General features: G+C 27.7%; 1 protein-coding gene across 1 annotated transcript in view; it reads right to left on the minus strand.

The window, feature by feature from the left end:
• Positions 1-21,690, minus strand: part of LOC109598069 (fez family zinc finger protein 2-like) — a 32,380-nt gene extending 10,690 nt beyond the window's left edge. Inside the window, exon 1 of the mRNA XM_049969336.1 lies at positions 21,662-21,690. The gene's annotated coding sequence lies outside the window, so the exon portion shown is untranslated. The remainder of the gene's footprint in view (positions 1-21,661) is intronic.
• Positions 21,691-22,733: the final 1,043 nt, after the last annotated feature.

The following is a 22,733-nucleotide window of genomic DNA, read 5'->3' on the forward strand; positions in this document are numbered from 1 at the left end:
TAATTAAATTTTTGAACATATTATTTTCTTAGTTATAAATAAATACTAGTTATAGTAAATACTTAAAATTTTGGGCCCTAAACAAAAAATAGTTTATTATTAAATAGAAGAAATAGAAATAAAAATTATTTGGTTAATCTAATAAGGGAGTCCTCAAAATTTTGGACTCTAAACCAAAAATATTAAATTATTATATATATTTTTAAGTATATTAAAACAATTTACTTTATTAATCTGAAAAGGGAGAAGAATATTGTGACTGTATTTTTCATACAAATGAAATTAATAACTTTAACGTTAATGTTAAATACAAAATATAATTAAATTTATGAAGGTATTATTATTATCTTAATATAAAATATTAAATATCATATCGTCCAAATTTTGGGTTACAAACAAAAAAATATTAATTTATTAGATATACTTAAATAATTAAAAATAATAAAGATACAATAAAAAACAACAATTACACAAAATATTTTCTAATCGGAAAACCATAAAAGTGATAAAAATATACTATTTAAAAATTTCAAATAATCCGTTTATCTGTTTTAATTTACTTACTTTACTAATATTTTAAAAGGATTATGTCAAGATTAGATACGCCAAATTCTTTCTAAGAATAAATTTACTATTTAAAAAATAAAACGATGTGTGCATATCTATTTTTGGATTATTTTAATAACTATCTTAATTGACTTTACATATACCAAAAATAAAAAGTAGTTTTTAGAAATAACTGAAGCAATTAGCTTATTAAAGTTTGTAAGAGTTCTCTGATATTAGAAACAAGATACATATTTGATATGTATGAAAAATATACTGGTGAAAATATATAAACGAAGATCCATGAATATCTAAGGCAGAGTTGAATTTGACGTCGGACCCGGTCCTGGAATTGGGCAAATACAAACGACGAATGGTGACAAGTTCAACAACTAGCTCGATCTGGCTGTCAGCAACACCGCTCCCCAGACTCCCCGTTTTGCCAGAACTGCCTGCCATTGTTAAAGCCACGTCAACTTTCCGACTGAACAGCACGGAAAAGACAGAAAAGAATACCCCCTGAAACAAACTCAACGACACTGACTTTCGACCCTTTTTCAGACGCCGACGGGATACTAAAATGGCGGATCCCCGATCCTATCGTCGCGACGTTTATTTTACGGGGACTCTTTGCCTGATGTTTTCAACAAATTGCTGTTTGCTCTTGTTCGATCATTAAGTTTTGCCAGTTTTAGGCGGCGACGACGATTGTTCTGGCGGTGTCCACCGACAAGTATCGAGTAAATTGATTTAGCTTCCAAAATGGAAGCAATCATTAAATCTACAAATAATTGTTCATTTTTTTACGATAATATTTTAATAGTCAATGCACACTCAGCTAAACAACGAAAAATGACATGGAAGTATTTAATTGAAAAGTAATGATTAACACAAGAAAGATTTAAGTATTTTTGAGTTAAGTTTTTAAAAAATACTTTAAGAAGTTTTATAATTGAGTATTATATATAGTTATTTTTAGGTTGTTTAGTTAAATGATGAAATAAATGCACCTCTCTACTTGTTTTTTATTAGAAAGTTCTAGTTTCACCTTGGTGCCATCATTAGAAATTTCTACAAGCAAATTTTTAAAGTAATAGATAACAGAATTTATGTATTAATTGGTGAGAAAATATTTTCTTTACTTAAAGGTAAAAATTAATAATTAAGACTAGAAATATTTAAGTATTTTTGGGTTAAGTTTTTAAAAAATACTTTAAGAAGTTATATAATTGAATATTTCCAAATTATTTTTAGGTTGTTTAGTTAAATGGTGAAATAAATGCACTTCTCTACTTGTTTTTTTATTAGAAAGTTCTAGTTTCACCTTGGTGACACCATTAGGAATTTCTACAAACAAATTATTAAAATAATAGATAATAGATTTTATGTATTAACTGCTGAGAAAATATTGTTTGTCTATTTTCTCTACTTAAACATAAAAACTAATAATTAAGTTAAGAAAGATTTAAGTATTTTTGAGTTACGTTTTTAAAAATACTTTAAGAAGTTATATAATTGAATATTTCCAAATTATTTTTAGGTTGTTTAGTTAAATGGTGAAATAAATGGACTTCTCTACTTGTTTTTTTATTAGAAAGATCTAGTTTCACCTTGGTGACATCATTAGGAATTTCTACAAACAAATTAATAAAATAATAGATAATAGATTTTATGTATTAACTGCTGAGAAAATATTGGTTGTCTATTTTCTCTACTTAAACATAAAAACTAATAATTAAGTTAAGAAAGATTTAAGTATTTTTGAGTTACGTTTTTAAAAAATACTTTAAGAAATTATATAATTGAATATTTCCAAATTATTTTTAGGTTGTTTAGTTAAATGGTGAAATAAATGCACTTCTCTACTTGTTTTTTATTAGAAAGTTCTAGCTTCACTTTGGTGACATCATTACGAATTTCTACAAACAAATTATTAAAATAATACATAATAGATTTTATGTATTAACTGCTGAAAAAATATTGATTGTCTATTTTCTCTTCTTAAAGATAAAAACTAATAATTAAGACTAGAAAGATTTAAGTATTTTTGGGTTAAGTTTTTGAAAAATACTTTAATAATTGAATATTTCCAAGTTATTTTTAGGTTGTTTAGTTAAATGGTGACATAAATGCACTTTACTACTTGTTTTTTATAAGAAAGTTCTAGTTTCACCTTGGTGACATCATTAGGAATTTCTACAAGCAAATTATTAAAATGATAAATAATAGAATTTATGTATTAACTGCTGAGAAAATATTGATTGTCTATTTTCTCTTCTTAAAGATAAAAACTAAAAATTAAGACTTGAAAGATTTAAGTAATTTTGTGTTAAGTTTTTAAAAAATACTTTAAGAAGTTATATAACTGAAAATTTCTAAGTTATTTTTAGGTGGTTTAGTTAAATGGTGAAATAAATGCACTTCTCTACTTGTTTTTTTATTAGAAAGTTCTAGTTTCACCTTGGTGACATCATTAGGAATTTCTACAAACATTTTATTAAAATAATAGAATTTATGTATTAAGTGCTGAGAAAATATTGGTTGTCTTATTTCTCTACTTAAAGATATAAACTAATAATTAAGACTAGAAAACTTTAAGTATTTTTGAGTTAAGTTTTTAAAAAATACTTTAAGAAGTTATATAATTGAGTATTTCCAAGTTTTAGTTGAAAGGTGAAATAAATACAGTTTTCAACTTTTTATTAGAAAGTTGTATTATCACCTTGGTGACATCATTAGGAATTTCTACAAATATATAATTAAAATAATAGATAATAGACTTTATGTACTTTATGTATAAATTAATGCTTAAAAAATAAGTGAAAACATATTTTTAAATTTGTCAAAAAAATAAATCAATTGTTGAATGTAAGAGTGATTGTGGTGTATTTCATAGTAAAATTTTAGTCGCCTGTGTGATCGCTTCCTGATCGAATTTCCCTGATTCCCATTGAACACCAATGGAGGAATGGAGGAAATCAGTTAAATATTTGGCTTCCTCGCGGTACAATTGCCGTAGACTACGGCCCTTATACGTCGCACTCACTATAATTTCAAGGCGAATAATTATTCATTGTTGTGAGCCGGTACAATGCGAAATGCTGTATGGGGTCCGCAAGCCACAGGAAACCATCCCCTGCGGTTTTCTTGAATTTTCTGACATATGCCGTAATTACCGGCTACACCGTTTGTACTTGCGATTGCTCCCGATCTACCCCAGCTGCTTTTTTTTATATTGTTTGTTACGTGATTTTTTCGGCCAATTATCCCCTGTCGGCTTGTTATAACGCCACCGCCATTATCCGTCACTTTCCGGTCGGTCCGGTAGTTTCCCCGTATGCGTTTTATTTTCTTTTCCTAAACTGATTAATGGTGTGCAGTTGATCATTGGCTGTCGTGTCGGTATCTGCAAGATAAATGTCTGACTCGATCGTAGATGATGGTTTCACTACCGCACAAACCGGACATGAATATTTTATGTGGGCCTTTGCATTCCCTTTTGCGTGCCAGCTTAGAATGTTCACTATCTATCTCTTATATGGGGTTACCGGATTATTTATGCACCTTTAAGCTTTACCTTTCGTCCAGTTCACCTTTAAAGAAACTACCTCCTCACTCCTCAATGGCGACCTTTACCTTTTTACACGACTTCGCAATCCACCCCGTTGCGACTCGGAATCTTTTAGATGTTCATATCCTTTTATCATAGTTTATTTTATTTTTATGTCAGCAACTTCCTCGCCAAAGATTGACGAACACAATTTTATTTCCGGGACGTGGACGGTAAAACATAAAACAAAACAAAAAAATCACGGCACATAATAACGTTAAACAAAATTATATAATTACACCCTCGGATGATTTCAATATACTGCTCACTGTTTGTTTTGATAAAATATTGGACAAAGTAAACAAACCCTGAAACATCTATTGTGTGCTCAAATATAGTGTAGAGCGATTAGTTGATACGTAAAGCCCAGAGGATTAAACAATAAATATGGGATAAAAGTTGTATTGTCGTTGATTCCGGAGCGGTAGTTGAAAGATTATGTGAAGCAGAAATATTGGGGGGTTGGACGCAGCCATATTAATGGTTATTTCAATGGAATCATTATCCTTTTTATCGGTGCATGTCAGGATGAATTACGCAAATGGACATCCATCTTCATTCACACTGTTTTTGTCGAATATTTACCACTCATTTATAGTTATTAGATCTATATATGCTTTTTAAAAACCTATAAATACCTAAATTATTCTACACCAAGTTAATTCTTTTTATCATTCAAAATTAAATCAGCAATAAAATCGAAAATTCTACTAGTATTATAAACTTTAAAATTATAAGGAAAGCTTAAAAATTATTTTACTCATCTTTTCTACTAGTAGATAGGTGGGATATACTTCTAGACAAAGTCCAAATACAAATTTCTTTAGTTGTTCATCTTGAAAGATTTACCATGATCACATCTCATCTCTTCTAATTTACTTAAGAATCTAATATTCAAAATTTCATTGCGAATCTGTCAAACTACATTTTCAATTTTGTAATATATCAATAGCTTCTTAATAATGAGTAAAAGAGTATGTAATGGACGGAGTAAATTATATTTATAACATAGCTAATGTCTTGAAGAGCTTAGATACTAATAAATTAAATTTTAAGTATTATAAACTTTAAAATTATGAGGAAAGCTTAAAAATTATTTTACTCATCTTTTCTACTAGTAGATAGGTGGGAAGTACTTGTAGACAAAGTCCAAATACAACAAATTTCTTTAGTTGCTCATCTTGAAAGATTTAACACGATTACTTCTCATTTCTTCTAATTTGCTTAAGAATCTAATATTCAAAATTTGGTTGCGAATCTGTCAAACTACATTTTCAATTTTGTAATATATTAATAGCTTCTTAATAATGAGTAAAAGAGTATGTAATGGACGGAGTAAATTATATTTATAATACAGCTAATGTCTTGAAGAGCTTAGATATTAATAAATTAAATTTTAAGTATTATAAACTATAAAATTATAAGGAAAGCTTAAAAAATTTTTTACTCATCTGTACTACTAGTAGATATGTGGGAAATACTTCTAGGCAAAGTCCAAATACAACAAATTTCTTTAGTTGTTCATCTTGAAAATTTTACCACGATCACATCTCATCTCTTCTAATTTACTTAAGAATCTAATATTCAAAATTTCATTGCGAATCTGTCAAACTACATTTTCAATTTTGTAATATATCAATAGCTTCTTAATAATGAGTAAAAGAGTATGTAATGGACGGAGTAAATTATATTTATAACACAGCTAATGTCTTGAAGAGCTTAGATACTAATAAATTAAATTTTAAGTATTATAAACTTTAAAATTATGAGGAAAGCTTAAAAATTATTTTACTCATCTTTTCTACTAGTAGATAGGTGGGAAATACTTCTAGACAAAGTCCAAATACAACAAATTTCTTTAGTTGCTCATCTTGGAAGATTTACCACGATTACTTCTCATTTCTTCTAATTTGCTTAAGAATCTAATATTCAAAATTTGATTGCGAATCTGTCAAACTACATTTTCAATTTTGTAATATATTAATAGCTTCTTAATAATGAGTAAAAAAGTATGTAATGGACGGAGTAAATTATATTTATAACACAGCTAATGTCTTGAAGAGCTTAGATACTAATAAATTAAATTTTAAGTATTATAAACTTTAAAATTATGAGGAAAGCTTAAAAATTATTTTACTCATCTTTTCTACTAGTAGATAGGTGGGAAATACTTTTAGACAAAGTCCAAATACAACAAATTTCTTTAGATGCTCATCTTGGAAGATTTACCACGATTACTTCTCATTTCTTCTAATTTGCTTAAGAATCTAATATTCAAAATTTGATTGCGAATCTGTCAAACTACATTTTCAATTTTGTAATATATCAATAGCTTCTTAATAATGAGTAAAAGAGTATGTAATGGACGGAGTAAATTATATTTATAACACAGCTAATGTCTTTAAGAGCTTAGATACTAATAAATTAAATTTTAAGTATTATAAACTTTAAAATTATGAGGAAAGCTTAAAAATTATTTTACTAATCTTTTCTACTAGTAGATAGGTGGGAAGTACTTGTAGACAAAGTCCAAATACAACAAATTTCTTTAGTTGCTCATCTTGAAAGATTTACCACGATTACTTCTCATTTCTTCTAATTTGCTTAAGAATCTAATATTCAAAATTTGGTTGCGAATCTGTCAAACTACATTTTCAATTTTGTAATATATTAATAGCTTCTTAATAATGAGTAAAAGAGTATGTAATGGACGGAGTAAATTATATTTATAATACAGCTAATGTCTTGAAGAGCTTAGATATTAATAAATTAAATTTTAAGTATTATAAACTATAAAATTATAAGGAAAGCTTAAAAATTTTTTTACTCATCTGTACTACTAGTAGATATGTGGGAAATACTTCTAGGCAAAGTCCAAATACAATAAATTTCTTTAGTTGTTCATCTTGAAAATTTTAGCACGATCACATCTCATCTCTTCTAATTTACTTAAGAATCTAATATTCAAAATTTCATTGCGAATCTGTCAAAATACATTTTCAATTTTGTAATATATCAATAGCTTCTTAATAATGAGTAAAAGAGTATGTAATGGACGGAGTAAATTATATTTATAACACAGCTAATGTCTTGAAGAGCTTAGATACTAATAAATTAAATTTTAAGTATTATAAACTTTAAGATTATGAGGAAAGCTTAAAAATTATTTTACTCATCTTTTCTACTAGTAGATAGGTGGGAAATACTTCTAGACAAAGTCCAAATACAACAAATTTCTTTAGTTGCTCATCTTGGAAGATTTACCACGATTACTTCTCATTTCTTCTAATTTGCTTAAGAATCTAATATTCAAAATTTGATTGCGAATCTGTCAAACTACATTTTCAATTTTGTAATATATTAATAGCTTCTTAATAATGAGTAAAAAAGTATGTAATGGACGGAGTAAATTATATTTATAACACAGCTAATGTCTTGAAGAGCTTAGATACTAATAAATTAAATTTTAAGTATTATAAACTTTAAAATTATGAGGAAAGCTTACAAATTATTTTACTCATCTTTTCTACTAGTAGATAGGTGGGAAATACTTTTAGACAAAGTCCAAATACAACAAATTTCTTTAGATGCTCATCTTGGAAGATTTACCACGATTACTTCTTATTTCTTCTAATTTGCTTAAGAATCTAATATTCAAAATTTGATTGCGAATCTGTCCAACTACATTTTCAATTTTGTAATATATCAATAGCTTCTTAATAATGAGTAAAGGAGTATGTAATGGACGGAGTAAATTATATTTATAACACAGCTAATGTCTTGAAGAGCTTAGATACTAATAAATTAAATTTTAAGTATTATAAACTTTAAAATTATGAGGAAAGCTTAAAAATTATTTTACTAATCTTTTCTACTAGTAGATAGGTGGGAAGTACTTGTAGACAAAGTCCAAATACAACAAATTTCTTTAGTTGCTCATCTTGAAAGATTTACCACGTTTACTTCTCATTTCTTCTAATTTGCTTAAGAATCTAATATTCAAAATTTGATTGCGAATCTGTCCAACTACATTTTCAATTTTGTAATATATCAATAGCTTCTTAATAATGAGTAAAAGAGTATGTAATGGACGGAGTAAATTATATTTATAACACAGCTAATGTCTTGAAGAGCTTAGATACTAATAAATTAAATTTTAAGTATTATAAACTTTAAAATTATGAGGAAAGCTTAAAAATTATTTTACTCATCTTTTCTACTAGTAGATAGGTGGGAAGTACTTGTAGACAAAGTCCAAATACAACAAATTTCTTTAGTTGCTCATCTTGAAAGATTTACCACGATTACTTCTCATTTCTTCTAATTTGCTTAAGAATCTAATATTCAAAATTTGGTTGCGAATCTGTCCAACTACATTTTCAATTTTGTAATATATCAATAGCTTCTTAATAATGAGTAAAAGAGTATGTAATGGACGGAGTAAATTATATTTATAACACAGCTAATGTCTTGAAGAGCTTAGATACTAATAAATTAAATTTTAAGTATTATAAACTTTAAAATTATGAGGAAAGCTTAAAAATTATTTTACTAATCTTTTCTACTAGTAGATAGGTGGGAAGTACTTGTAGACAAAGTCCAAATACAACAAATTTCTTTAGTTGCTCATCTTGAAAGATTTACCACGATTACTTCTCATTTCTTCTAATTTGCTTAAGAATCTAATATTCAAAATTTGGTTGCGAATCTGTCAAACTACATTTTCAATTTTGTAATATATTAATAGCTTCTTAATAATGAGTAAAAGAGTATGTAATGGACGGAGTAAATTATATTTATAATACAGCTAATGTCTTGAAGAGCTTAGATATTAATAAATTAAATTTTAAGTATTATAAACTATAAAATTATAAGGAAAGCTTAAAAATTTTTTTACTCATCTGTACTACTAGTAGATATGTGGGAAATACTTCTAGGCAAAGTCCAAATACAAGAAATTTCTTTAGTTGTTCATCTTGAAAATTTTACCACGATCACATCTCATTTCTTCTAATTTGCTTAAGAATCTAATATTCAAAATTTGATTGCGAATCTGTCCAACTACATTTTCAATTTTGTAATATATTAACAGCTTCTTAATAATGAGTAAAAGAGTATGTAATGGACGGAGTAAATTATATTTATAACACAGCTAATGTCTTGAAGAGCTTAGATATTAATAAATTAAATTTTAAGTATTATAAACTATAAAATTATAAGGAAAGCTTAAAAATTTTTTTACTCATCTGTACTACTAGTAGATATGTGGGAAATACTTCTAGGCAAATTCCAAATACAACAAATTTCTTTAGTTGTTCATCTTGAAAGATTTACCACGATCACATCTCATTTCTCCTAATTTGCTTAAGAATCTAATATTCAAAATTTGTTTGCGAATCTGTCAAACTACATTTTCAATTTTGTAATATATTAATAGCTTTTTAATAATGAGTAAAAGAGTATGGAATGGAGGGAGTAAATTATATTTGTAACACAGCTAATGTCTTGAAGAGCTTAGATACTATTAAATTAAAATTTAAGTATTATAAACTATAAAATTATAAGGAAAGCTTAAAAATTATTTTGCTCATCTGTTCTACTAGTAGATAGGTGGGAAATACTTTTAGACAAAGTCCAAATATAACAAATTTCTTTATTTGCTCATCTTGGAATATTTACCACGATCACATCTCATTTCTTCTAATTTGCTTAGGAATTTGCTATTCAAAATTTGATTGCGAATACTTCAGATTACATTTTCAATTTTGTAATATATTAATAATTAGTAAAAAAGTATGGCATGGTGGGTGTAAATTAAATTTATCAAATAATAAAAATTTACAATTGATTTTTAAATAGAGTGGGTTAATTAAATGAATAATCATAAACTTAAATGCAGTTTAAATATTGTGGCAAGCGAATATTTTGTGGGGATTGTGGTGGATTGCAATTCGGTAAACAAAATCAACATCTTAAGTAAAAATTGAAGTACATTAAACAGGCAGCGGTGGGTTCTTTTAGCGGGTGTATCATGGAAGGGGAAGAAAACAGATTAAAAATTTTGTATTTAACAAGGGGGTGTGTGGATGTTTTAAAAGAAGCGGAGCGAAATGGGGAAAGTCGGTTTTCCGCAGCAGTGTGGCGCCCTGCACAGCATCGGATGAACCGTACATGGTCGTCCGCTTAAAGTCGATCCGAATAGTTAAAAGGTAAATGCAGGGCAAATATTTGACAAAGATAATTACGGCAGCGCCTGAGAGGCGTGCCTAAAAGCTACCCGAGCACATTACAGGCATTGCCACTCTATACTGCGTTCGCCAACGGCATTCCGAAATCTCTAAGGGCCGCAATACCAACGATACAATATTAACCAGCCGCCTCCTACCCAATTTCCTTTTATACCATCCGAATTTACAGCTGTGGATACAACAAACAGCCAACCCCCACGAACAATCAATCCCATTGCAGCAAAAACCCAAACCTAAATACTCGCCACTCATTATTTTAATCCATAACAAGCTTTCGAGTGTTGCAGCTTCATCAATTGAAACAAATGTATTCACTTAAATCTGGCAAATTGGCATTTATTAATGTTAACGGGGTCACGATTTATTGTTTGTATGCTAATGCCTCAAGATCACTAATTAGTTTAATTACAACAACAATTTTTCCTTTAGTTTTGACTGTTTTAAAGCTTTTGAAAGCTTTTGTCACCCTCACATGTCTTTTAGTAAGGGATATGAGTAAGACAATTTTCAGGCCATAATATTCAAAATCAAGTTTTCTAGTTGTTGCCAGCAACAAATAAATCTCAAGAACAAAGTAGGGATGAAAAGACAATATTCTGAATTTATCAATAATTTTAATAGAGTCTTTGGTTGAAGTTAAATAATTGATGATTCTTTCGTGTTCACATGGAGAGTTGTTACACCTTAATTGTATTTAAATCACGCCATAGATATAAATTTGTAACCTCACCATTTTTAGCTACTTCCATCTTGAACCATGTTAATATTTTTCAGTCCCTATTTTACAAAATTCTGATGGGAGAACTCTATTTTGTAGGAACGAAAAGTTTTCATATCGATTTTTTTAATCGTAACAAAAAACAGAAGCCAACAATTAATAAAACTCAAGAACAAAGTAGGGACGAAATTATCAAAGACAACATTCTGGATTTATCAATAATTTTAATGCAATCTTTGGTAGAAGTTAAATAATTGACGATACTTTCGTGTTCACATGGAGAGTTGATATATCTTAATTGTATTTAAATCACGCCATAGACATAAATTTATCTCCTCACCAGTTTTAGCTACTTCCATCCTGAGCCATGTTAATATTCTTCAGACATTATTTTACAAAATTCTGATGGGAAAAACTCTATTTTGTAGGAACGAAAAGTTTTCATATCGATTTTTTTTAATGGTAACAAAAGACAGAAGCCAACAATTAATAAAACTCAAGAACAAAGTAGGGACGAAATTATCAAAGACAATGTTCTGGATTTATCAACAATTTTAATACAGTCTTTGGTAGCAGTTAAATAATTGATGATACTTTCGTGTTCACATGGAGAGTTGCTACACCTTAATTGTATTTAAAACACGCCATAGACATAAGTTTATCATTTCACCAGTTTTAGCTACTTCCATCCTGAGGCATGTTAATTTCTTCAGACTTTATTTTACAAAATTCTGATGGGAAAAACTCTATTTTGTAGGAACGAAAAGTTTTCATATCGATTTTTTTTTTAATCGTAACAAAAAACAGAAGCCAACAATTAATAAAACTCAAGAACAAAGTAGGGACGAAATTATCAAAGACACTATTCTGGATTTATCAACAATTTTAATACAGTCTTTGGTAGCAGTTAAATAATTGATGATACTTTCGTGTTCACATGGAGAGTTACTACAACTTAATTGTATTTAAATCACACCATAGACAAATTTATCACCTCACCAATTTTAGCTACTTCAATCCTGAACCATGTTAATATTCTTCAGTCTTTATTTTACAAAATTCTGATGGAAAAAACTCTATTTTCTAGGAACGAAAAGATTTCATATCGATTCTTTTAATCGTAACAAAAAACAGATGCCAACAACAAATAAATTAACAATAAATGAAATTATTAACAATTTTATTGCAGTTTTTGGTAGAAGTAAAATAATTGAAGATACTCCCGTGTTTACGTGGTGACTTGCTACGCCTTAACTGTGTTCAAATCACGCCATAAACATGTAAATTTATCACCTCCACATGACCAACTACTCTTGAATAGATAATAAGAACCCCCCGGTCAGTGTTGATAAATATCTACGAACCAAATGCCAGTTCAACCACCCCCTCGTTTTTTTTTTCTTTTCCATTCGTGTTGATTATTTAGAAACTTACGAAATTAATCCTACATTTGTTAAAAAAGCTAGTCCAAATTAATTATACAAATATTAAAAAACTCGAAGAGAACGTGACGATGTGAAACGAGTTGGAAAATATTAACCTTTGAATTTGAATTCAAAAGAGTGTTATAGACAGTTCTGGGTAGCGCGAAGTTGTGGAATATACGCCCCATTGCCACTGCATCAATCTTTTTAAAAAACCGTTTTCGCGATGCCATTGATTGAGGCTGGAGCAAAGCAAGAATTGCGAGACATGACTCCCCGCAATTCGCAAATGGCTGCAGCGCGAGATTAGAATCCCGCAACAATGACATTAAACATTTTTACGCTGTGCACGCATTTCCACCTATTAGCGGCGGCGTGGAGGGAAACATTTCAACACACACAATCCTTGTCGTGGACTTTTCATATTTATAATATCGCATGTTAAAGTAAATTCAAAATTTAATCACTTTATTTAATTGTACTGTAACTTCTCAATAATGAGTAAATGAGTATGAAATAAAGGAAGCAAGTCATATTTCCAATATCTTAGATACTAAAAAATTAGATTTTTAATATTATAAATTTTAAAATTATGAGGAAAGCTTAAAAATTGTTTTACTCATCTGTTCTGTAGGTAAGTAGGAAATGCTTTTATAAAAAATCCAAATACAGCAAATTACTTTAGTTATTCATCTTGGAAGGTTTACCACGATCACATCTCATCTCTTCTAATTTACTTAAGAATCTTTTATTCAAAATTTGATTACGAATCTGTCAGACTACATTTCCAACTTTGTAATATATTAATAACTTCTTAATAATGAGTAAATGAGTATGAAATGGAAGAAGCAAGTTATTTTTCCAACAAAGTTAATGCCTGGAAGACCTTAGATACTAAAAATTAGATTTGAAATATTATAAATTTTAAAATTATGAGGAAAGCTTAAAAATTGTTTTACTCATCTGTTCTCTAGGTAAGTAGGAAATGCTTCTAGACAAAATCCAAATACAGCAAATTACTTTAGTTATTCATCTTGGAAGGTTTACCACGATCACATCTCATCTCTTCTAATTTATTTAAGAATCTTGTATTCAAAATTTGATTACAAATCTGTCAGATTACATTTCCAACTTTGAAATATATTAATAACTTCTTAATAATGAGTAAATGAGTATGAAATGGAAGAAGCAAGTTATATTTCCAACAAAGTTAATGTCTGGAAGACCTTAGATACTAAAAAATTAGATGTGAAATATTATACATTTTAAAATTATGAGGAAAGGTTAAAAATTGTTTTACTCATCTGTTCTGTAGGTAAGTAGGAAATGCTTCTAGAAAAAATCCAAATACAGTAAATTACTTTAGTTGCTCATCTTGGAAGGTTTACCACGATCACATCTCATCTCTTCTAATTTACTTAAGAATCTTGTATTCAAAATTTAATTGCGAATCTGTCAGACTACTTTTCCAATTTTGAAATATATTAATAACTTCTTAATAATGAATAACAGATATGAAACGGACCTCAAATTATATTTATAACAATGTTAATGTCTGGAAGATCTTAGATACTAAACTTTAGATTTGAAATATTATAAATTTTAAAATTATGAGGAAAGCTTAAAAATTGTTTTACTCATATGTTCTCTAGGTAAGTAGGAAATGCTTCTAGACAAAATCCAAATACAGCAAATTACTTTAGTTATTCATCTTGGAAGGTTTACCACGATCACATCTCATCTCTTCTAATTTACTTAAGAATCTTGTATTCAAAATTTAATTGCGAATCTGTCAGACTACTTTTCCAACTTTGAAATATATTAATAACTTCTTAATAATGAATAACAGATATGAAACGGACCTCAAATTATATTTATAACAATGTTAATGTCTGGAAGATCTTAGATACTAAACTTTAGATTTGAAATATTATAAATTTTAAAATTATGAGGAAAGCTTAAAAATTGTTTTACTCATCTGTTCTCTAGGTAAGTAGGAAATGCTTCTAGACAAAATCCAAATACAGCAAATTACTTTAGTTATTCATCTTGGAAGGTTTACCACGATCACATCTCATCTCTTCTAATTTATTTAAGAATCTTGTATTCAAAATTTGATTACAAATCTGTCAGATTACATTTCCAACTTTGAAATATATTAATAACTTCTTAATAATGAGTAAAAGGTATGAAATGGAGGAAGCAAATTATATTTCCAACAAAGTTAATGTCTGGAAGACCTTAGATACTAAAAAATTAGATGTGAAATATTATACATTTTAAAATTATGAGGAAAGGTTAAAAATTGTTTTACTCATCTGTTCTGTAGGTAAGTAGGAAATGCTTCTAGAAAAAATCCAAATACAGTAAATTACTTTAGTTGCTCATCTTGGAAGGTTTACCACGATCACATCTCATCTCTTCTAATTTACTTAAGAATCTTGTATTCAAAATTTAATTGCGAATCTGTCAGACTACATTTCCAACTTTGAAATATATTAATAACTTCTTAATAATGAGTAAAAGGTATGAAATGGAGGAAGCAAATTATATTTCCAACAAAGTTAATGTCTGGAAGACCTTAGATACTAAAAAATTAGATTTGAAATATTATACATTTTAAAATTATGAGGAAAGGTTAAAAATTGTTTTACTCATCTGTTCTGTAGGTAAGTAGGAAATGCTTCTAGAAAAAATCCAAATACAGTAAATTACTTTAGTTGCTCATCTTGGAAGGTTTACCACGATCACATCTCATCTCTTCTAATTTACTTAAGAATCTTGTATTCAAAATTTAATTGCGAATCTGTCAGACTACTTTTCCAACTTTGAAATATATTAATAACTTCTTAATAATGAATAACAGATATGAAACGGACCTCAAATTATATTTATAACAATGTTAATGTCTGGAAGATCTTAGATACTAAACTTTAGATTTGAAATATTATAAATTTTAAAATTATGAGGAAAGCTTAAAAATTGTTTTACTCATCTGTTCTCTAGGTAAGTAGGAAATGCTTCTAGACAAAATCCAAATACAGCAAATTACTTTAGTTATTCATCTTGGAAGGTTTACCACGATCACATCTCATCTCTTCTAATTTATTTAAGAATCTTGTATTCAAAATTTGATTGCAAATCTGTCAGATTACATTTCCAACTTTGAAATATATTAATAACTTCTTAATAATGAGTAAAAGGTATGAAATGGAGGAAGCAAATTATATTTCCAACAAAGTTAATGTCTGGAAGACCTTAGATACTAAAAAATTAGATTTGAAATATTATACATTTTAAAATTATGAGGAAAGGTTAAAAATTGTTTTACTCATCTGTTCTGTAGGTAAGTAGGAAATGCTTCTAGAAAAAATCCAAATACAGTAAATTACTTTAGTTGCTCATCTTGGAAGGTTTACCACGATCACATCTCATCTCTTCTAATTTACTTAAGAATCTTGTATTCAAAATTTAATTGCGAATCTGTCAGACTACATTTCCAACTTTGAAATATATTAATAACTTCTTAATAATGAGTAAAAGGTATGAAATGGAGGAAGCAAATTATATTTCCAACAAAGTTAATGTCTGGAAGACCTTAGATACTAAAAAATTAGATTTGAAATATTATACATTTTAAAATTATGAGGAAAGATTAAAAATTGTTTTACTCATCTGTTCTGTAGGTAAGTAGGAAATGCTTCTAGAAAAAATCCAAATACAGTAAATTACTTTAGTTGCTCATCTTGGAAGGTTTACCACGATCACATCTCATCTCTTCTAATTTACTTAAGAATCTTGTATTCAAAATTTAATTGCGAATCTGTCAGACTACATTTCCAACTTTGTAATATATTAATAACTTCTTAATAATGAATAACAGATATGAAACGGAGGAAACAAATTATATTTATAACAATGTTAATGTCTGGAAGATCTTAGATACTAAACTTTAGATTTGAAATATTATAAATTTTGAAATTATGAGTAAAGCTTAAAAATTGTTTTACTCATCTGTTCTCTAGGTAAGTAGAAAATGCTTCTAGACAAAATCCAAATACAGCAAATTACTTTAGTTATTCATCTTAAAAGGTTTACCACGATCACATCTCATCTCTTCTAATTTATTTAAGAATCTTGTATTCAAAATTTGATTGCGAATCTGTCAGATTACATTTCCAACTTTGAAATATATTAATAACTTCTTAATAATGAGTAAAAGTAAGTTATATTTCCAACAAAGTTAATGTCTGGAAGACTTTAGATACTAAAAAATTAGATTTGAAATATTATAAGTTTTAAAATTATAAGAAAAGCTTTAAAATCTCATCGGTACTTCAACTAATCCTACAACTTACAAAATTTTGAGAAATACAGGTTGAAGAAAAATAACACGGTTCACCTTTGAAGTAGTTAAAACTGGTAGTGAGTAATGAAATGACTCTCAATGAAGTAGCATGGATTTAAACAAACTTTTAGGCGTTCGTGTCGGTGAGATATAATCGATCTGACCTGACTAAACCCAGTAAATTAGTATAACCGGCGATACAATGGCAATTAGCATTTTCCAGACAAACTAATCAACTGATCTAGATTTTTGATGTGTGCTGTGTCTTTTTAATCGTCCACCGGTTAAATTTAAACAACCCCCATGCACACGTGTCCGGAAATTCAAAAAGCTGCAAGCTCGACGGCTCTGGCGTGCAGCTTTTGGTCTTCCACTGTTATTAGAGGGTGTGGCGGACTTTTGTGAACCGCATATATTTCCTATAACTGCATTGTACGCGCCTCACACGTTTAACTCCACTTTGAACGGTATTTAGAGATGGGGTGACATCGGGGTTAACCTAATTTTACTTCAACTTTATATTATACTATGTCAAACTCCATATATAACTTATTTATTACATCGCCATAGAACTTTTTAATAAATAAAAAATGTTAACAAATTAATTAATCACTTATTATAAAAAATTTTCAAATCACTTTTGGAGATTTTTTTAACATAAATTTAAGAGTATTAAGATGATTTCTGGATAAACTTCTTCAACAGAGATGGTAAATCTTTCCAAAAGAAAAATTACAGTAAATGATAATATTTTAATTTAATTTAAAAGTATTAAAATAAATAAATCTTAATAAACTTGAATTATTTTTGGAAGGTCTTCTTCCTGCTTCCTTGATTTGGTCATTGTCCATCATCCGTCGGATGCCTCTCAGTCCATCACCAATTTTTAATTTTATAAAAGCAAAAAACATAAAAAATGACAATGGAAAAGCGTTGAAAAAGTGGTGTAATCCATCTAACTTATAACAATAGCGAAAAAATATTGTTTATGTCACACCCAATTGAAATAATAATGAAATGACTGGTTACCCAATCTTCAGTTCATTTTCACGATAAAAATCAATGAATGCATTGCGTGGAATAAGTGATTAAATCATGTTTCTGTTGTACTAACCATTATGACTTTAATTAATTTTATCAACAGGCCGCTGTCATCTAAACTGTGCGGTGTTAATCATTTTGATTGAATTTGAATTTTGTATAAAGGCCATTCTGTCAACACTTTATTTCATGATTAATTCGCGGTGCACTTGTTCATAGGCCAACGCGTGTGACATCATCGAAAATATGATTTTTTCCCATTCGAAACAGACAACAAAAATTCAAGTCTTAGAACCACCACCGTGGCCAATTGGTTAACAACTCTTTCAAACATCCAGTACCGCCAACAATGGCCCGGTTGAAACAAAAGACCGAGTAATCACAAAGGAATAAGTTTATTAAAGTAATGTAAATATTGATTGCATTGAATTGCGAATATATCGTTGGGGTCGGGTCACAAGGACTCGGGGGTCGGTGGTCTTTTGTTTTACGCGGAGCATTTAAAGGGTTCCTCAACAACAAAAACCACTCAAATTTTGCGTTTGTGTGTTTGGAAAACTTTAAACGTTGAACAACTTAAAAATATATTGATTCAACGTACGATAATTTAAGGAATTGAGCCCTGAAAAGAAAGTGTGTGCGACTTCCGAGTGACAAAGCGGGGATTAGGTTGCCGACGTAAAACTGCGGGGCTGGACCACAACTTTATTTAATTCTGTAAGCTTGTAAACTCTATAGAATAGAGTTTATAGTAAACTTACTTCAGTCATAAATATATCTCTACTTTATCTAATTTTATATATATATATACATATATATTATTTTGTTAAATTTATTATGTAAATATTTATTATAACTTTTTTAAAACATTAAAAAGGTAGTTTTTAAGCACTTAATAAAAAATAGTACAACCAAGTTTCTTATTTGTTTATAACAATTAATTAATCTTGATATAACCAATTTCTATTTTTGTACAGTTTTTATTATTAACTTATTACAAACTTTAGAACGTGTATTAGTATTATAACAAATTAATAAAAAAAAATAAATAGAAGTAAAAAAATAATAATAAAAATAACTTTATATATATTTTTTTTTTTAAATTTCCAAATTATCATAATAACACTCATTATTGTATTAGTTAATATGTTATTTCATAAAAATTACCATTTTAAGCAATTATTTACAATAATTCGTATAAATTAAATATTTATAAATAATTAAAAATTTACAAATTTTCGAAACGTATAATTTATTTTTAGTTTAATTTAACGTTAAATAATTTAATAGTATTAAAATTAGTTAAATTAGTGCATATACATTTTTTTAAATATATTATTTTAATTTTAGAAGGTTTATTAATTTATAAATAAACAACAAATAAAAAAAATTAAAAAAATAGCATTAATAAATTTTTCTTCAATTTATTTATTTATATACTGGTTTATTTATTATTATTATTTAAATGTAATCAACAGTTTTTAATATTACAAAAAACAATGTTTAAATTATAATAATAATAAAAACAATTAATATAATAAATCTATATATATTGCCATTTTTAGCAATTATTTACAAAAAGTGGGACAACATAAATTAAATATTTATAAATTAATCAAAAATTTATAACTTTACAAAACGTATAATTTATTTTTAATCTAATTTGTCGTTAAATAATTAAATAATAATAAAATTAGATAAATTTTTAAATTATTATAATAACAATTATTATTATTAATTAATTAATATATTATTCCATAGAAATTACCATTTTTAGCAATTATTTGTAAAAAACGAGACTCATTTGAATTAAATATTTATAAATATATAATCAAAAATCTACAAATTTAAGAAACATAATTTATTTTTATCTAATTTATCGTTAAATAATTAAACAATATTGAAATTAGTTAAATTAGTGCATATACATTTTTTTAAATTTATTAGTACCTTTTAATTTTTTTATACAGCATAACATAATTAATATATTATTCCATAAAAAATACCATTTTTAGCAATTATTTACAAAAAAGGGAGACATTTGAATATTTATATATAATCAAAAATTTACAAATTTACAATTTATTTTTAGCCTAATTTGTGGTTAAATAAATAAATAATATAATATTAAAATTAAATGATAAAACATATATTTTTTTAAATTGGACTTTTAAAATTTTTCTACGAAGAATTTTAGAAATTTATAACAAATTAGAAAATAAATTAAAAATTAAAATTAATAAACTTGCCTATCATTTACACTGGTTTATTTATTATTATATATATTTATTTATTTATTATAATTATTTAAATATAATCAACAATTTTGAACATTACGAAAAACAATTTTTAAATTATTATAATAACAATAATTATTATTAATTAATTAATAAATTATTTCATAAAAACTGCTTATTTTTACAAAAAAGGAGGACACAAATATTTATAAATAATCAAATATTTACAAATTTATAAAACATATAATTTATTTTTAGTTTAATTTAATATTAATATTAAATAATTAAATTAAAATTAAATTACTACATTTAATTTTTTCAGTAAATTTCATTAGTGATTTAAAATTTTTCCAGAGCCAACTTTAGAATGTTTATTAATTTATAAGAAATTATTAAAAAAGTAAAAAATAAATTTAATAAATTTGCCTATAATTTATTTATTTTTGGGCATCAATAACTTTATGTATTTTTATGGTTTGCCATTATTAAGTATTAAGTATATTGATATATAAATTTACAATTTTGAACAATTGACGAAATATAATTTTTTATTATAAAGAAAAATATTTTTATATTATATTATTATAATTAAAATATGTAATAATGATTTGTAAGAGATATTTTGAAAAAGAAATATGAAAAAGAAATTTTTTATTTTATTATTTAGAATTCTCTGTGATAGGACAATATTTAGAAAGTCCTGAAGTAAATTTTTACATTAAATTGATTAATTTAAAACCTTTTTTAACAATTTACAACATTTATAATAAATTCATAATTTTTTTGAATGTATGAAATAAAAAGTTTTTTATTTTGTTATTTAAAATTCTTTGTGATAGGACAATATTTAGAAAGTTTAAAAGTAAATTTTTACATGAAATTCATTATTTTACAACCATTTTTAACAATTTACAACATTTATAATAAATTCATAATTTTTTAAATCAGTTTTTAATTTCAAAAAAGGCCGAAATAGATTTTTTTCCAATAATATTATTAAAAATTAAAATTAATCATTGTTTATTGTTGTTAATTAAAATATATATTTTTATATTTTTATGTATTTAAAGAATATTTCACGAATCTAAAATTTTTTATGAAAACCGACGTTAAAGACTTGTTTTATTCGATTATTAATCTAAAAGCTTTAATAAATCAAGATAAACATATGACTACAGAATTACAAATGATATTGTTCATGTAGTGCATATATTAATGTCCAAAGACAATCTCATTAATATAACTAGGAAGGAACTAGACTTTTATAACTTGATGACTTGTTAATTTTAATGAGGACTATTTTTTGACTGTTTAAATGATACAAATGTCTGGGCAGCAGTTTTGGAGATGATCTCCTATATCTACTGCATGAAATATTATAACGGTGGCAATAAATTTATATATAAAAATAAGTAAATAAATAAATAAATAGGTGTGTGCAAAATATCAAATTTAAACACAACCTAGGATAAATAAAAAATAAATTTACCTTGTTGGATGAGCTGGAGTAGCGTGGAGTTAAAGAATTGTCCTTCGGAGAAGCAACGTCATGTGCACTGAAGACCGCACATAAAAAAACCAAAATAAAACCAACACACACAACAACCCTGATGAGTGTCACTAGCAAAAATGTATTATTTTATAAATGTGTCAATTTCGGCGTCGGTGCCTTAGGTACGGGAAAAGGGCAATCCTCGCCTGGCAGAGCTGCTATGTGAACGAAGGTGAACTTTGCCCCCTCTAAGTTGAGCAAAAGCGCAAACAAGACAGAGGATGGTCGATGGTGGTAGCAGCAGTTGAGCATATAGGCGGCATGCACAAGAGATCGTGCCATTTGCATAATTACAGGCCAGGATGAGAACGATTGAAAAGAGGCTGAATAAAGACATGACGAACGACCAATCGTGGAGCGGCGGCTCGCATTTAACCAATCGGGCGTTCACCGCCGCTCCGCAGTCAATAGGGGGCTGTCCCGGTTTCTACCTGGGGTGGAGCGCGTCACAGAGGCAATGTTATCCCCGTACGCGTTGCGGCTTCTCCCTAGGGATCGGCAGATGTTGCGCGCTTGCTCTGTTCACTGTTGGATGTACACTTCAGATTCTTCTTCACCTGCCGTCTGTGTGACGTCCATGGGCGGCCATACAGGCATCTATATACAATAACTGGCCATTTGCTGCTACCAAGTACCTCGGCACTCTCTCTGTTCACGACGTTTGTGTCGCTCTACTTAGTTTCCACACTTCCCTTACCTATTACCACCTTTTTATTTACACTACCGGCTCAACATTTCAATTATTTATTATAATCAACGCACACTGCACCTTCGCAATTCCGAAGTCCGACTAATCGATTTTCTCATTCTTTGTAGGTTGGCTTGTTTGCTCTAATTTACACAAGAGAACATGACATTTCAATAACTAAAAGTCTGAAGTGGAGATGACAATGTTTTCCCTTCAAAAGTCAGGACCAGCTCCTCCTCAGGAGCAACTATTACCTCTTCCTACGACTACTTCTTTGACTCGACAACATGCTGGCCTAAGAAGTTATCACAATTCGCAATT

Source organism: Aethina tumida, chromosome 1 (genome assembly GCF_024364675.1).
Source record: "Aethina tumida isolate Nest 87 chromosome 1, icAetTumi1.1, whole genome shotgun sequence".
In the NCBI taxonomy this organism is placed as follows: domain Eukaryota; kingdom Metazoa; phylum Arthropoda; class Insecta; order Coleoptera; family Nitidulidae; genus Aethina; species Aethina tumida.